The 19,276-nt window shown below is 35.3% G+C and overlaps 1 long non-coding RNA gene across 2 annotated transcripts in view; it reads left to right on the top strand.

Annotated features, from left to right (window-relative positions):
- LOC117087389 overlaps positions 1–19,276 on the top strand; it is a 67,702-nt gene that overhangs the window by 28,065 nt on the left and 20,361 nt on the right. The window lies entirely within an intron of this gene.

Here is a 19,276-nt window from a genome sequence, read left to right as displayed (position 1 = left end):
AAAAGAAAACTTCAGATGAATTAAATATAACAGTGTTCAATTGAGCAAAGAACAGTTCAAGAATAGGCAGTCCTTAGAACTAGAAGAGGCTCAGAGAGCTCCCCTCAGCAATGTGGGAAGGCAGCTTTTATGGATGGAGAACAGAAGTGAGGTACAGAAACAGTCTGACTGGTTACAGCTTGATTGGTTACAGCTAGGCATTTGCCCTGTTTGAACATGATCCAATCAATAGGAAACCTGTGATTGACTAAAGCTTGGCTGCTTGATTGGCTGAGACTCAGCTGTTTGTTACAAAAGTAACCTCCTAAAGTAGATTTTCGATTAGTTTACATACTAAGGTTGCAATTCCTTCTGTAAGGACTGCAACTACAGAGGCATCCTCAGGCCACATTTAGTTGAATGTAACACAGTTTTGGTTTAAAACACTCTCCGTTAAGATGCCTTGCCTTGCTATAGTCACTATAGTTTTTCTTTCCTATTTTATGTTGATATCCCTTCCTTAAATAGACATCTTTTTTCTCCTTTGTAAGATTGTATATAACAAAAAATTGATAGATTTGGATTTTAAAAAATGATGTATTAAGTGCCTTCAAATTATTACATGTGGTGTATAATCCTTAATAGTGAAGGGAATAGACAGAATCTTCTTAGACCTCATAACTGTGTTTGATGTTTTATGTTAATGTCATGAGATTTCTTTATGGGATTATTTTAGTTACTGGTGTGAAAAGAAACAATGATTTCTTCTTGAAACACTTTGACATTTTGTTTTAGTAAAACCATGTGTGGCATATAATTGTAATATTATCCAGTGAACACAACTCTTAACAAGCTTTTGAATCAGATTTTGTGACAATTAATCCTGAATTAGTTCTTTTCATTAAATTTTTCTGAAAAAAACTTCCAAGATGAGTTATATATTTACAATGTATATGGTAATCAGTAATCTTAAGTACTTATTCCTAAAATGCATGAGTGTAATTTGCACACATTTATAATTATAGAACTGAAAACAATCTTAGATATGACAAAATCCAACCCTGTTGTTTTACAAATAACAAAGCTGAAAAAAGGACTTGGAAAAAATCACACAGCTGGTTAGTTGTGGGCAATGTTGGTTAGGACAGGGATGCCACACATTCACCACTTCCTCCCTCTACCCAGTGCACACTGCTTTCCATACCTATCCATGGCAAAAATTGCTAATCAGTGTTTTTCTTGCTGAACATGATGTGGCACCTAACTCATTCTCAGCAAAGTGTTCCAGATACGCCTTGTTATTTGGAATTCATACTTGAGTTGAAGCTATTTGTTATCTCTAGTCTAGATCTTTGTCTCTTGAATTCCAGTTCAGCATTTTAATATTTATTATAGCATAATTTTCACCATTAAACAGATAATTTAGATGTTTTATTTCCATCCGGACTCTATCAACATTTTATGTAAATCTCACAACTTCTGGGGTGTCTAGACAGCCAATTCATATTTTTCCAAAGCACATTATTTCATTAAAAATGAAATTATTTCTCCTATTCTTAAAATTCTATAATTTTAGTCTTCTCCAGAATATACTAACAGATACATTAACAGACAACAGGTAAAGTAACGGCTGCTGAACCGGAAAGATATGACAAAACAGAATGCCCTTAAGACAGGATGTTGGGCCAAATTCTATCATAAATGTGCACACGAGATTTTCAGTAAAACATTCTCTCCAAAATGAAGGGGGAAATTTAGATTTTGACGGTTATATCTGTGTACAACTTGAAGGATAAAAAAAGAAGGGGGTTGAAATAATTCAGAGTTCTGGCCATTGTTCTTTGTTATGCTTTTGGTAGACTTTGTAAATAGTTTGAATTAGACTCCAAGAAGAAAGACCACACAGAAAACCAATCTTTCATCTCGTTCCAGCTTTACAAGTCAGTTTCTCCATTTCTTGTGATAATGAATACACATTTAAGAGAAGGAAAGTGGCTATTCAAATTTCCATGGTCTCACCATTCAGCAAAGAATGCCATGCTAATTAGATTACAGTCTCTCTGTTCAGGGTAACTGCTGCTTTCTGGCGCCCTGGATAGAAACTGAAGTTTTGAGTATCATTTAGTGCCTAACTATGAACTAAAATTATTGCTGCTTTTAACTAGAAAGGAAGCTTTCAGGTTCTCTATTAGATTGTTCGTGATTTTTGTGTATGAGTAACTGTATTGATAGATGATTCAAGATTCATGAAAAGTCATAGTAAATTATAATCCAGGTTTATCCCCCGTATTGTGTCAAAAAGTAGATTTCTAAATGTGTTATCTGAGTTTTTCTTGGATCCAATATCTCTTTTAACTTGCCTTAATTACAATATTCGTGTAACTGGGTCTCCAGGAACTTAAAAGGCTTAGTGTGTCTGTCTTCCATCCCTATTCCTTAGTGCTGCCCTCTTCTGTAGAAGAATCAAGTGGCAGCACCATAGATAATGGCGTTTTCTCACTTTTGTTTTCTTTTTTCTTATTGTGAGTTCTTTGTAGAGTCATAAAAGTGCTAGGATTACAGGCATGAGCCACTGTGCTCAGCCAGAACTGGCATATTCCTTGAGTTAGAGAAATTTGATTATGGGGGCATAAATTTCTGCAATCATTATCTTATACCTGAATTATGGTTGAAAAGATTTTATGGATAGATTCTAGGTTTTTCTTTTTCTTTTGTCTAAATCTGCAGGTTTTTTTGAAATTCACCTACACTGCCAGTGGCAGAAATGTTACTTTCTAAATTATACCCTCAGAAATAGAAGTTCTTCAGCCTTTTTTTCTAGAGTGACCCTAGTGATGTGACTTACCTTTACCCCATTATCTGTCTCTCTCAAGCATTAAATTCTTGGAAGACAGTTTCTGAATGGCCCAGTTCAGGTCAGAAGACTACCTGTGAATTAATAATATGGTCAGGGTGTCTGGTCTCTTAGCCTAAAAATGGTTTCAGAACACCCACATCTGTATGTTAAAGACATTCCCAGAAAAGAATGAGTTGCTATGAATTGAGCTTCACCCCTTCCATACTAGTTATCCATTACTATATATTAGTATAAACGTAGTGGCTTCAAACAGCATACATTTATTATAGTATACTTTGGTTACGTCAAGAATCTGGGTATGACTTCACTGGGTCTTCTGCTTCAGGGTCTTTTATGATGCATTCCTCAAGATTTTCACCAGGTCTGGGGTCTCATCTGAAGGCTCTACTGTGGAAAGATCTACTTCCGACTGGATAAATTGGCCAGAATTCAGTTTTTCAAGGGTTGATAGATTGAAAACATCATTTCTTAGCTGGCTGTTGGCTATATTTTATTATGTAGATCTCTTCAACATTGCACCCTGCTTCATCAAAGCATACAAGCAAAGAAAGCAACAGAGAGAGTCAGCGAGGAAGATGAAAGTTACAATATTATTTAAACCACTCATGAAAATGATATTTTATCACATTTGACATCTTCTATTGGTTAGAACAAGTCATGGGTTCTGTCTACACTCAGAGAGAAGATTACACAAGATAATGAATACCAGGGGGCAAGGATAGTTGAAGAGTGATACTTGCCACATCCCCCACAAGCACTGTTAATCAACCGTAAAGGCCTTTATAAATTAGCTTGACAAGTACCAAGTATCAGGCACTAGTTAGATGCTTAAGGATCAAATAGACAGGATTCCTTCCCTTGCCCTTATAAAATTGTAGTCTAGCACATAAGATTTTAACATAAATTTAACGTAGAAATATATTTCTCTATTTAAAACCTTTCAACTGCTTTGTGTTGCTCTGAGATAAAAATAAAATTTCTTACCATGGCTAAGCAGGTTCTATGTTATCTTATACCTTCCTACTTTGACATTTTCATCTTGTGTTTTCCCCAATATTCTACTCTGCTCAACCCACATTAGCTTCTCATATCTTACACCTTCCTACTTTGACATTTTCATCTTGTGTTTTCCCCAATATTCTACTCTGCTCAACCCACATTAGCTTCTCATATCCTAGGATATGTGTATGTTTGAAAACTTTTTTTTTAAGTTTTAGAGTAAAGTGATGTAACTGAATTCCTACCATTAAGAACTCAGTCACCCGGCCGGGCGCGGTGGCTCAAGCCTGTTGTAATCCCAGCACTTTGGGAGGCCGAGACGGGCGGATCACGAGGTCAGGAGATCGAGACCATCCTGGCTAATACGGTGAAACCCCGTCTCTACTAAAAAAAAAATACAAAAAACTAGCCGGCGCGTTGGCGGGCGCCTGTAGTCCCAGCTACTTGGGAGGCTGAGGCAGGAGAATGGCGTACACCCGGAGGCGGAGCTTGCAGTGAGCTGAAATCCGGCCACTGCACTCCAGCCTGGGCGACAGAGCGAGACTCCGTCTCAAAAAAAAAAAAAAAAAAAAAAAAAAAAAAAAAAAAAAAGAACTCAGTCACCCAAAGAATGCCTAGCTTTAAACAATACAATTTCATACTCTAATCTCTTAGATAAACTAGTCATCAAAATATACCCTTTGGTAATAAACTGCATTGAATTGCTTTCTAAGATTGTTAGTTACATTGGTTGATTATTGAAAGCAACCATCCAAAGATGAATGTTTTGATTTAAAGAAGTAACTAGCCCTCAAATGTTTGGAACACTGTGGAAGTGTTGAAAGTATTCTTACAGGTCACATATACCAATAATATTTTGTTTGTTTTGTTTTTTCCTGCATCACCAAATGTCTTCTTACTGAGAAACCCAGAAGAAATTCTCTCTGTTCCAAGAAAAGCTTCTATTTAGTCATTGTCTTTACCTCATCTTGCAGATACGAATTGTGAAACTGATCAGAATCCTGTTTCTTTGTCAGAAGATCCCTTTGAAGTCACAGCTACAATTCAAATTTACATAATCTGACTCCAAAGTCCATGGTCTTTCTTTCCTGTGGAGTTTACATATTTTCCCCTAAGTCCTTGTTTCTGCTTTAGAGTTCATCCAAATTAATAAGAAATGCCTGCATTATAAAATCTCCTTTTCATTTTTAGTTTGGAGTCCATCAGACTACAACCATGATTTATTTAAGATTCTGGAAGATTTGGGGTGACATGTATTAGTTCCCTTGCATGTTTTCTTCACTTGTTACTTTAATATAAAAAAATCTGATCCAAGAATTATGAATGAATAAGAAGACAGAAGAAAATTCTCTACATTTCCCCCCTTCTTTCTTTTCTCTTGTACTTCTTACCTTTCTTCGATTTCTCCCTTCACCATTCATCCTATACATGATATTTTTGTCGTACCTATCCTTAAGGTAGAATATGCAAACTTCGAACAACAACAACAAAACAAAACACATACACACCCACAGAAACCAGAAATTCTCAGGTTCCATGATAAAGTCTATAGAGTTGGCAAATTATACATATACTTGTGGCCTTCCTTACTTTTCCATATAAGTGACTATGTTATTTGAGAATATTTTATTGGTGTTGCCTGGAATAAGAAAAGAGAGAAAAAAAAGGAAAGGACAGAGAAGAATGACTTCATAATTAGCCTGAGGATACACACTTTCACAGTGTGAATTACATATGGAGTAGTGTTTTCAGTCAAGTGAAAACTTACTTACAAATGGGTTTAGCTACACGTTTTAGGTGTCTGAGGGACCTTGACTTTTACTTACGTTATTTAAAGGTGATTGCTCTCTGGGTGAGCCAAGTTGCGGCCAAGAAAACAAGGCTCCCATGGCTCTCATGAATGTGTTGACATTTATTTCTCTAGGTGGCCTAAGTGAGTACTCATTCATTCCAATCAATCACCCTGTTTTCGTTTAGAGATTCATATGTTATAATACCCAGAGAAAACTGGAGGAATTAGTAATGATATATTTTGAGAACCTTCTTACCATAAAACAAATAGAAAACATAGGGTGTGTTGTATATTTAGATATGTAGAAAATTGTGGGAGATTGCCTAAAGGGATGATAATTTTGAAACCTAGGGCAAGGTACTAAAGAATTAAAGCATTTCTCTTCCACATACATTTATAAGAAACCACCAAAGAAGTTACATTTAGGATTAACAATCTATGTTACGTTGATTTTCATTTTTGCTGTTAGGATTTATTTACATTCATCCCATCCCATTTAAATGTAATTCGTTCACTTATCCATTCAACTGATTCAATAAATATTTGTTGTGTGATAAATACATGCTAAGTTTAGGATCGAAAGATACATAAATTGTACCATCCTGCTGCAAAGAATTTATAGACCATTGAGACAGTCTCTGAGGAGCTGCTCCCTCTCTTCACCCCTCCTTTTACTTCATAGGATTAGTAGAGGAAAATGGTGAAATAGAATTTAATGCTATTTTGAAATTAAAAGATATATATCTAGAGTATGATACACTCATATGATCATATTAGTTAATATTCTCAAAATCGTCTAATTCCATATTTATTAATTTGGGTTGTATACCTCCCATTTGTCCTTCCAAATCCAGTCCTCACATCAAATGGTGTTATTGACTTCTGGCTTCTTCAAGCTGGGTTTTATCAATGAGAAGCCCTAGTAGATTAGATGGAGGCTGGAGAGTAAGGTCAGGGTATTGATCCCTTCCTCCATATTTGTAAATAAAATTCTCCTAGAATGTTTCTATTTTGAATTTTGGGAACCTGATTATTGCAATGTCCTTTCAGTTATGGTATCATGTTCTATTCATTTATTTGCTTTCTGCCTTGTCCTGAAAAGATCTAAGAAAATTCATGTAGTATATCTTTGTAATTAAATATAAATTTTTAATTTTAAACTGTATAAATATAATTAAATATTTAAAAACCAGAAATATTTTTTCTTAAACCAGTAGATATTTTCTCACCTGTTTTCATATGCTTTATGATGATTATCAGTATAAATTGCAAAAATACAGGTCAAAATGGGATTAATTAAGTTGTGTCCTGAATAGAAATAATTTACTCTTTAGCCTCTTTGGTACTTCTTGTTCTTGGTTTTGTTTTGTTTTGTTTTTTGCCATTCATCAAAACAGAAATAAAATACTTTGTTTTTTTATTTCATTATTATCATGGTCTTCTCTTAATGGAGCATGTGTAGTCTTACAGCATGACAAATTTGGCAAGATTCCTTAAAAGAAGCAGAAGTAACATTGCTTGATCAACAGGTGTTCTGTTATTCTCAGAGGCTCAATCAAGTGACTGACTTAAAAGTTCAAATGAAGTTTAGCAAACTTGCTTTAGATGAAAGAACTTTTTTTTTTGTTAAGATGACTCAATGAATATTTCTGAAAGTGAAGAATAATGGTAGATTAAAAAACTTTTCAATTATTATGTATCACAAATGTTTATTCCTTTATATTTAGTCCAAGGAATATTTTGATGTGTATACAAACAGATTATGATTTATAGTCAGCAGGATTATATTCTGGCTTTCTCAAAATACCACCTTTCAATTTCACAAAAAATTATCAACACTTGTCTTAAAATTTCTCCAGGTCCGAAACTATAAAACATCAAAACTATTTAATCAGGGGTTCTTAACCTGGAGCCAATTGCCTTTGGTTCTTGGGTAGATTACAGGGGTTTCACAAAGCCCAGAATATTATGTGTGAAATATTTACATTTGTTATGTATTTGGACTTTTCTGAAAAGGGAGTCCAAACCTCCCTAAGAATCCAAAGGAGGGTAAGAAACACTAGTTTATTTTTTACTGAGCGTGGGAGATTTTATTATTGTTCTCAATATTCGGAAACCTTACATATGGGCAGAGTCCTTCCCAGATGATGATAAGTATGTCATTAGTTTTGGTTAATAAAAGATGAGTGAACACGATTTGTTTCCTGTTTGAGCAGAAGCTATAAGACATTTTGTAGTTTCAGCACTTTCTGATTTATCTCTGCCATCAAACTAGTTATATTCCAGAGAGAGGCCACTCCATCATCCTGGGTCCTATGATGGAGCAATAAATAAACTTTTGAGGGATTGCTTTGTGTCTGCAGCAAAAAATTACCCTAAGCTTACTGATAAGTAAGGTGGTCAATTTCCACATATTTTCTAAGTAGGTTAAACCAATCTTCTTGTGTCTGGGTTAAATAATAAATCAGTTAAATTTTCATTCTTATTTTCTGTGCTATATCATAATGACTAGTAAGTCATCATGCATAATTTCGTCTCAAGGCTTTCCCTCTTTCAAAAACTTTTCATGAATCCCTTCTTGTTAAAATGTGTTTAAATACTTCATCTTCCAGCCTAGAAGTTATAACAGAGTCTGAAACTACCTCCCCTCCTGGAACAATAGCAAGAAAAAGAAAAATACAGACAAAATTTATGAAACAAATGTTTTCAAGATACTGGACATTAGGCAACAAAGGAGAGTGGGCCCTGAGAGACAAGAAACAAATGGTGTGAATCCTACCTAACAAAAATCCTTCAACTGATTTATTAACCTACTAATATTTAAAGTTGAAAATTAGTTTAGCCCATTAAATAGTAAGTTTAAACCCAGAAACATTTTTTTTTCTTTAACATTGAAGGTATTTTCATTGCTTGGCTAGCCTCACCAACAGAAACAAGAATGCCATTTAGACATATGTAGATTTAATGCTAAAATAGCTGAAGTCATCTATTCTGCAGCCAAACAATTCGTGGTTTATTAAGCTGTAGAAAAAATTATAGTCAGATGACAAACAGCTTCTGAGTGTGAGTTATCTTTGAGGGTTTTAAAAAACTATAAATAGAATTGCCATATGATCCAGCAGTCCCACTCCTGGATATACAGTAATGCACCACATAACAATGTTTGGTTAACAGTGGACTTACATATATGATGGTGGTCTCCTAAGATTGTAATACCATATTTTTACCATACTTTTCCTATGTTTAAATATGTTTAGATATGCAATACTTACCTTTGTCTTACACTTGCTTATAGTATTCAGTACAGTAACTGCTATAAAAGTTTGTAACCTAGGACCATAGGTTATACTATATAACCTAGGTGTGTAGTAGGCTGTGCCATCTAGGTTTGTGTAAGTACAGTCTGTGGTTGCACAATGGTGAAATGGCCTAACAAAATGTTTCTCAGAACGTATCCCCATTGTTAAGTGATGCACGACTGTTTGTTGAAAGGATTTTAAATTAGTATTTTGAAGAGATATCTGTACTCCCATTTTCATTTTAGCTTTATTCACAATAGCCCAGATATGAAAGCCACCTAAGTGTCTATCAGTAGATGAATGGATAGATACAATCGAATATAAATACACAATGGAATACTACTCAGCCTTAAAAAACGGAGAAATGTTGTCATCTGAGACATGGATGGAACTGGAGGATGTTATACTGAGAAAAATAAACTAGGCATAGAAAGACAAATACTGTATGATGTCACTTATATGTGGAATCTAAAAAGTTGATCACATGGAAACAGAGTAGGAAGGTCATTACTAGAGGATGAGGGAAAGGGTAAGGACTGGGAAAGGGAAAATGTTGATAAAAGGTGCAACATTTAAGTTAGACTACTGAGGAATAAGTTTTAGTGGTGTATTGCACTGCATGGTGACTACAGTTAATAATGCATTACATATTTCAAAATTGCTGAAACAGATTTTTAACATTCTTACCATTAAAAAATGATAAATTGGTGAAGTGATGGATATGTTAATTAGCTCAATTGAGTCTTTGTATAATGTATACATAGATCAAAACATGACATTGTACCCCATAAATATACATTGTTGTTATTTGTCTATTCAAATTTAAAAATACGTTTAAAAACTCGAGACTTTCTTATCTAAAAGAACTTCATGTGAGTTGGCTTACAAAATTCAGCTTGTTTCTTGTTGCTTTTGGAAATTCAAATTTCATCCTAATGTTAAAGTATGACACTTTTGCTATAAAAGATTAAGAACAACTGAAAATTCCTTCTTTGAAATTAAAGATTTTATGACCCTGGGATTCCATTAGGAAATAATAGTCATAGCTTTCTGTAGGCATACGTTTGAGGAAATTTTTAGTTGGTAATTTTATTTAGAAAAATCACAAAAGTAGAAAATACATGACATTGTGAATGTGGAAAGTTGCTCTCGAATATTAATATTATATATATGAAAGTTTTAAAAAGTAGAATATAAGATGATTTTGAAGGTTTTGAGATTTATTTTGGAATAGGAGGATCTCTCTAATAAGACATAAAGCAGGAGGGAAATGGGAAGCATGACGCAAGATTTTATAGGCAGATCTGACACTAGCAGCTGTCTCTAGGACTTTGAGCAAGGTAATTAATTAAGCTTTGCCTTTCTTCATGTTTTTTTTTTTTTAAACTTTTAGGTTCAAGGGTACATGTGCAGGTTTCTTAAATAAGTAAACTGTGTGTCATTAAGGTTTGGTTTACAGGTCATTTCATCACCCAGATATAAGCATAGTATCGAATAGGACTTTTTTTTTTTTTGAAATGGAGTCTCACTCTGTCACCCAGGCTGGAGTGCAGTGGTGCGATCTTGGCTCACTGCAAGCTCTGCTTCCCAGGTTAATGCCATTCTCCTGCCTCAGCCTCCCGAGTAGCTGGGACTACAGGCGCCCGCCATCACACCCAGCTAATTGTTTGTATTGTTAGTAGAGACTGGGTTTCACCGTGTTAGCCAGGATGGTCTCGATCTCCTGACCTCATGATCCACCCGCCTTGGCCTCCCAAAGTGCTGGGATTATAGGCATGAGCCACCACACCTGGCTTCCAATTGGTATTTTCTTTGATCTCCTCCCTCCTCTCACTCTCTCCCTCAAGTAGGCCCCAGTGTCTGTTCCCCTTTTCGTGTTCTTGTGTTCTCATTGTTTAGCTGTCACTTATAAGTGAGAACATGTGTTATTTGATTTTTCTGTTCCTGTATTAGTTTGCTTAGGACAATAGCTTCTAGCTCCATCTATGTTGTTGGAAAGGACATAATCTCATTAATTTTTATGGCTGTGTGCGTGGTATTCTAAGGGTGTATGTGTACCTCATTTTCTTTATCTAGTTTTCTATTGATGGGCATTTAGGTTGATTCCACGTCTTTGCTATTGTGAATAGTGCTGCAATAAACTTTACGCGTGCATGTATTTTTGTGGTAGAACAATTTATACTCGGGGTGTATACTCAATAATGGGATTGCTGGGTCTAACGGTAATTCTGCTTTAAGTTCTTTGAGGAATTGCCACATTGCTTTCCACAATGGCTGACCTAATTTACAGTCCCACCAGCAGTGTATAAGCATTCTGTTTTCTCCTCATCCTTGCCAGCATCTGTTATTTTTTGACTTAGTAACCATTCTGACTGGTGTGAGATGATATCTCATTGTTGTTTCCTCATTCTTAAAGTGAAAATTTTGGAAGTCTTGCTCCACTATAAAATTCTCTAATGTTATGAAACAACATAAGATAGCTTTCCAAAGAAATAAAATATAGCTGCCATCAATTTCAAAATGTTACAGAGCTTTCAAACAATTGCCATGCTACAGTGAAATGTGAGAAAAACAAAATAAATCTGTAGTTTTCATTTTGAATTCAAACTCTTACTTATCCAGGAACAGATTTTTCTGGAGCTAGTCAATTTAAGCTATTGTAATATATGAAAATGCTACAAGTTCAGTTTTAAACATTTTGCTTTTTATTCAAAATACATATCTAGACACACATGCACAGACAATAAACATTAGTTAGAAACATTAGTTGGATAAAGAATTAATCTGTATGCATTTGATGGTATTTGTGTTCTTTCTTCTCTAGAGAATACACAGAGAGGTATCCACACATCTGTGTATCTTGGCCAGTTTGTAATCCAGCTTGGTGCTGGGAATGGGTGAGGATTTACTTCTATGCTTTTTCTGACATGAACTCAAGATTTTTGTCATTTACTTTAGATTCCAAGAAGTCATCAGTTTTATTTTAAATCAGTGAAGATATTTTGGATTGCTACTGCACAAATATACAGCTGCTAGAAATGTTGTAATCAATATTTAAGGCAAAAATAAATGGATAATGTCTAAAAGTTAAGGGCACTTGAAATTTTGATGTCTTACTTGGAATACACATTCAATAGACAATTATTGATACATAAACTTACAAATGAGATTCTACATATGCATTTTTAAGTAAAATCATGAACATATCTGACTCCAGATGGGGTCACTTATTTTATTTACCATATATTTGAGCGTCTCAGCTTAAAACTATGATTTTCATATAGCTGTAGTAGGAATATTTTCATCTGGATAATTAATGCCAACAACTCTGAAAATTAAGTGGCTAAGCACAATAAGAGTTAATTCATCAATGACATCATACCCAGTTGTAGGAATGGGTCAGTGTGTTAGTCCATTCTCACAATGCTATAAAGAACTACCTGAGACTGAGTAATTATAAAGAGAAGAGATTAATTGGCACATGATTCCACAGCCTGTGTAGGAAGTATGGTTGGGGAGGCCTCAGGAAACTTACAATCAGGGTGGAGGGTGAAGGGGAAGTCAGCATGTCCAACATGGCAGGAGCAGAAGAAAAAGAGAGTGAAGGGGGAGGTGCTGCATACGTTTGAAAAACCAGATCTCGTGAGAATTCTATCATGAGACAGCGCTGGGGGGATGGTGCTAAGTCATGAGAAACCACCCCCATGATCCAATCACCTTTCACCAGGCCCCGCCTCTAATACTGGAGATTACAATTCAACATGCGATTGGGGTGACTACGCAGAGCCAAACCGTATCGGTCAGGCAGCTCCTTTGTTGGCTGCCCTTGGTCAGTAATTCAGGGGTCCAAGCTTCTTCCAAAGAAAGAGTATAGCGGCTGTCACATTTGAGAAAAAGGAGAGTGTATGGAGGATATCACTGGAGGTTTTTGGGCCAGACCCGAAAGTGCAGCATCCTCCTCCTTTCACACCCCATTGTTGGAATCAACTCTGATGGCTTCAGCCTAATGGAAAGGATGGCTGGGAAATACCATTTTCCTGACTGTCCAGGAAAAGGAAACCCGATTGGAAGATCTAGTCAGTCTCTGTTACAAAGAAAAAATGTTAACATTTTTCATCAATATGTTTTTATTCTTCTCTCTCCAAATTCATGTTTCCCACCAGCCATTCTGCCCTTCTCCAGGCAAGGAAAAACAAAACTATGGCCTGAGTAAAAGTAAGACATGAGAAATGCTCTGAACAAATAAAAAGAGGAAGTAGTAATGTGTTTGGAGGGACTCAGTGGATGATAGGAAAAAGGAAAACAGAAATGAGAAGGGGGTTTCTTACAAGTTTCTAAATTTAAAAACCCTGATAATCCTTCTGGTAAAACACGGAAATGCTAGAGACACAGTATTCCTTAAAATAGATAGAAGAGCTCAAAAGAAAGTTAGGGAAATACTTAGCAGCAAGAAAATGAAGTTTTGATGGTCTGCATGGAATGCTGTAAGTACTCTGGCCATGGTTAGTGGTGTGCTGTCTTAATATTCCAGGGACTTGGGTTGTTATATCTATGTGGTGGTAGGAGATTGGGTCCATGTAGATTATGGAGTTGAAACTAAAGTCTCAGTATAAAGTCAAATCCTTTGGAAGGCTAAAAGAAATGCACCTGCTGGGAAAGGAAGATGATAAAGAAGTTGTCTATATTGGTCTAAATTCTAGGTATCTAATTTAAAAAATAGCTTCCTTTTGAATGTTTGAAGACTTTCTACTGATTTTATCACTTATATTTATTACCCCTGTTTGCTATTTCAGGAGGTGAGAAGTGCTATGGTAGCAAAGGGCAGAAAGTAAAAGAGAAAAGCAAATGTTACTAGTAAATGAATATTAGTAAGAAAGTTGTGTTCAAATTTAGTTCCATTTTGTATTAGAAAAATGTGATTTCAGGCAAGCTAAGTCACTCAGTTCCTACTTTTGTAAAATGGGATAATATCTCCTCTGAGAGTCAAGCAAATGCAAAGTGGTTAGAACTGTGGTATAGTGAAAATGTTAGCTTACAAATATTAGCACACAATGTACTTTATAAACATCTAATGGATGTTATTAAGATAATACATTTAAAATATTGGAACAGTTTAAAGCCACATTGCCATTTTATTAGATGCAATTATGCGTGAATTCATCTAAGATATTCATGTGGTCACAAGTAAACTGACTACTTTTGTTTCTCCTTTATTACCCACACATTTCCAGTGCCAGATGCCACAGAACATTTTTGAATCACGACTTTTATGTCTTGCATCATCGTGCCTTGATGCTGGATGAGTTGGCGTAGTATGATAGTTCCTGAACGTCATGTGTACACTGAGGTGGTTAATGAGTATTTAACCATACCTGAGAATGACTTCGAACTGCATGAATATATCCCACCAAATCAAAACTAAAGGAATTCACCAACTGAAAATACCCTTAACCAGATCCCCTGAATGCCCATGGTCACTTCACCACTACCCAACATGAGGAAAAGTATGATGGAGAAAAGGCCCTTGTGGAAAGAAACGGGAGTTTTCACCTGGTTGCAGTTAAATGATCAAAAACATATCACCATGTAAATACACTGCTAGGGGCCCCTTGGAGGGCCTTGAACGAAATCCATACCCATGAAAGATTCTGAAGTTCAAGTTTTGCTGGTGTTACAGTAAATAAAATTTGGGTAGAAGACAATAGAATTTGATGATTGCAGTTGCAAAATCCAAATTAACCTGAACTGCGCAGAGTGTAAGCTCCTGAAGAGCAAGGCCAGGACAATGTAATGTGTTTTTCACAGTGCCAGGAATGATACTCATCTTTGTGGATACTAAGCAGTTAATTACTTGATTGTTAATTAGTTCCTTCTACATTTTAATCTTAAATAATTTATTTTTATAAAGTCACACAATTATACACCATACATTTTGTCTAATAGCATATTCTGTTACAGCAGTAGAAGGACAATATGTGATTTCTGACTGCCAGAATAGACTTTTTTTCAGTTTTAATTACCATTTGTATACTGTCATTTGTATTAGGCATCAGAACATCTTCTTGGACTTCTGCTGAGTGGGTTCCTTAACATTGAATCATGAATGTCAGCTGAGTATTTCTATGTTTAACCACTGGATTAAATGGTTGGATGTTATTGTTAGAATGTTTTGCAGAAAAATTTAAAAATTACACTTAAGACTTATTTGACTGCTATTGTTCTATGGACCTTGATTCTGGACTGTGTTTGGGTATTTAAAAATTTTTTTAAAAAAGGCTATGTGTTCTCCAATTCTTGAGATTGTAGATTATTAAAAGTTTCACATTGACCGGGCATGGTGGCTCATGCCTGTAATCCCAGCACTTTGGGAGACCAAGGTGGGCGGATCACCTGAGGTCTGGAGTGAGTTCAAGACCAGCCTGGCCAACATGAAGAAACCCCGCCTCTACTAAAAAGACAAAATTAGCCGAGTGTGATGGTGCATGCCTGTAATCCCAGCTATTTGGGAGGCTGAGGCAGGAGAATCACTTGAACCCGGGAGGTGGAGGTTGTGGTGAGCCGAGATCCTGCTAGTGTACTCCAGCTGAGGCAACAGAGTGAGACTCTGCCTCAATTTAAAAAAAAAAAAGTTTCACATGTCCAAGAAAGTCATAAAAATATTGATAATAAAATTTATAAATAATCTAGTTAATAATTATTTTAATCTACTTATCCTTGATCTTATTTCTAATTACTTTTTGGCAGAAAAGATCTATTAAGTAGATATGGGCTTGTCATTGGCCTTTGTTACTTCATAGTTTCTTACTTCAGAGAAGTTAAATCTCTTAGGGAAAGCCTAGACCGCTTTCATTTGTTTTATAAATGGGTGCTTCACTACTCTGGAAACAATTGTTTCATTCCACATATTTTGAACAGTTCCCCATACTAAATGATTATGGATCTGTTATATAGTGGAAATCTGTTATTACCCAATATCTGCAAACACATTTTGAAGTAATACTTGTATAACTTCACTGGGCATCCTGTTCATGAAAATAACTGATGCACCTGATATTTATTACTGATGAATCAAAATTCTTTAGATGGTGTCCAAAAAATAACCAAAAAAGTGTCAAAAGATCAAGTGAGCCTCTTCTTGTTTCTTCCTGGGATAAATCTGAGGCCAGCTTTGCAACAGAATCTTCTGGGAATTAGGAGGGAGTCATTAATCTTTCAAACTAGGATGTCAGAATGTTCAGAAAACACCTCACATGCGTAAGACCTTTCTAAATTTTCCAGATTATAAAGGGCTTTCAGAGATTTTTGTTCAATACGTGATGGAATAGAAACTTAGTCGTAATGCTCCTGGGAATAAGTATGGAGTCACTCATCACTCATTCAACAAATTCCAAGAATCATTATGGTCTTATTTGACCGATTGTTCAACCCCAAGAGGTCAAAGTTCATCAAATTCAGTTTAATATATAATATGATCTGTGTAGAGGAATTAATTCCATAGGACAAGTTTTCTTTAAAAACTTTAGCCCATACATGCAAAGGAAGTTTTTACCATTGATGATGGTAGTGAGTATTTAACTCAGAAAAGTTTGGTCATTTGAGTGAATGTCTCATTTTTTCATATTATTAAAAGTCAGATGCTTTGTTTTCTCATGGGAAATTTCTTTAAAAAATCTCTACTCTGGGAATGGCTTTGGAATTTACACACCAAGTTTAAATCAAAATGTCTTTGACACTATGAGAATCATTTTTAATCTATGACAGAAGTCATGCTTTGGGAATTCTGTAATATGAAATTACAATTCTGGAATCATGTCTTAGATAATAAAAGTAGGTAATGTCCATTCCTTGCATCCAATTTTAGTTTCTCTCAGATCTAAAAATAGCAATTCTCTTGTAGAATATAAATTTATCATTTACTAAAATGAATGAGGTTTGATATAAGTGTTTGATTTGAGGAAATTAGGTAGAATTAGTTCTCAGTATAGAATAATAGGATTCAACATCCTCTCTTCTCCCATTTTCCTCACCTAACCCCAAAGTATGTAAGAATGAAAAGAAAAAAAATAAGCACGTAGCAAGTGTTCTACAAATGGCAAGATATCAGCAGAAGTCAATATCTACTCTTTAAAAAAATAACACACTTGGCTGGGTGTGGTGGCTCATGCCTGTAATCCCAGCACTTTGGGAGGCCAAGGCAGGTGGATCACGAGGTCAGGAGATCGAGACCATCCTAACAGGATGAAACCCCTTCTGTAGTAAAATACAAAAAATTAGCTGGGCGTGGTGGCGGGCACCTGTAGTCCCAGCTACTCTGGAGGCTGAGACAGGAGAATGGCATGAACTTGGGAGATGGAGCTTCCAGTGAGCAGAGATAGCGCCACTGCACTCTCCAGCCTGGGCGACGGAGTGAGATTCTGTCTCAAAAAAAAAAAAAAGAAAACAAAAACAAAAACAAAAACACTTGTTATTTATTTTCTGATTTAAAAGGAAGTACTGTACATTTTTATGTTAGATAATTTGGAAAATAACCAAACAGAAAAAACAAATCTCATTTAAAGCACAAGCCAGAGAAAGCTACTCCTAACATTGATGTACAACTTTGTAAATATTTGTGTGTGAAAGCGTATGTTTTGCAGATATTCATGTGTGCGTGCGACTGAGAATCTTGTTTTTTAAAAAAACTCAAGTCATGTTCTTTGTAATATTAATTTTTTATTTAAATCCAAGAGAGAAGACATCTTTTTCTCTTGTGTTCATTGATCTATCCCAGTAGACCATCAATACTCACTTGTTGAACTTACTAGTACAGAATGATCTTTATTTACTAGTAAATAGTCTCTTAAAACATCACATTTACCAGATACATGGTAGTCTATTGAGCAATGCATTGTAACTCATGTAACAAACATACTATAGCTGACCATTTAGTTTATTTCAGAATTTACATGTATAAAATTACCAGAACATCTGTGCATGTTTTCTTTCTTTGTACAGCTTTGATTACTTGAGATAAATGCAAATGCTGGAAATGTTTGAAATTCATGATTTTTAAAAGGCTTTCATAAAAGTTACATTATATTACAGCATTCCTTCAAGGAACTATTAATAGTGTTCTCCACCTCCTTTATCCTTCAATGGACCTTCCCTCTCATAGTATCATCTAGAGGGTGTTAGAGGGATTGGCCCCTGTGAAGTTACCCTTCAGGCCAGAGTGAATGGCTCAGGGATATGGACCCATAACTTAAGCCATTGAGGTGAGAAACATTTTCTTTTTCAGAAGTATTAGAAAAATCATTCTCTTGGCTTCCTGGTGCAAAGAGGAAAAATATAGCTGTGGAAATTGCTACAGTCCCATGCACATGTGGAGATAACATTAGGGTCAAGCAGTCAGAAGAGACAAAAAGAACCTCAATTTTTATGTATTGGGCCAGTTCTTACTTGAAACTTTACTTAACTTTAAACTTTTCAGATTCTTGAGCCAAAGAATTCCTTCCTATTCCAATGTGGGGCAAGTTTTCTATTAGCTTAAATATAAAGATACTGACATGATAAATATCCCCTGCAGTGTATAAAGGGATCTTTTTCCCAAACTCTACTCAGTGTTGGTTATTATATATTGGGTGATTTTATAAGAAGCACATTCTATCTCATGTTGATATGTGTTTCTTCCGTTGCTATCAAAGGCGAATATTCTGCATATGATTATCAGCACTATTTAATTCTTCTTTCTTGGTTCTAGTTCCTTGTGAGGTACTTCAACCATTTTGGTTACATGACATAGATCAGTATCCTTTTGTTTGTTTTTATATAACCTCTTATTTTGGAAGAATTTTAGATTTGTACAAAAGTTGCAAAGATATATTACAGAGAGTTCCTGTATACCTTTACTCTCCTTTCCTTAATATTAACATCCCACATAACCATAATACAGTCATCCAAACTAAGAAATGAACATTGGCACAATAAATACTACTAACTAAACTATAGACTCTATTTGGGTTTCAACAGATTTTCAGTGATGTCTTTTTTATGTACTGGAAGCCAATGCAATTATATTTAGAGCATTTATCCTTGTTAACTCCTCTCTGAAGACAAGCTCTTAGAATCAAGTTTCACCTAACTAAATTACCCATGAACGTAAAAAGTGCTAAAAGATTCTTAACATTAAGCAAACTGGAGGAAGATCTCCTCCAGTAATACTTTCATTATTTTTGTTATTACTGTCTATAATAATGCTTAGCAAGGATGCAGAATGATACATACATGCAAGGTTAACTCTGTTTGATCAGTAAGTAGGCTAGTTCTATGCTGTGAATGCAAGATGAATAAGATAATTTCTGTGGTCCTTTC

The sequence above is a fragment of the Trachypithecus francoisi genome, unplaced genomic scaffold (assembly GCF_009764315.1).
Source record: "Trachypithecus francoisi isolate TF-2019V2 unplaced genomic scaffold, Tfra_2.0 Lachesis_group10, whole genome shotgun sequence".
Taxonomy (NCBI): Eukaryota; Metazoa; Chordata; class Mammalia; order Primates; family Cercopithecidae; genus Trachypithecus; species Trachypithecus francoisi.
This window is presented reverse-complemented; position numbering and strand designations above follow the sequence as displayed.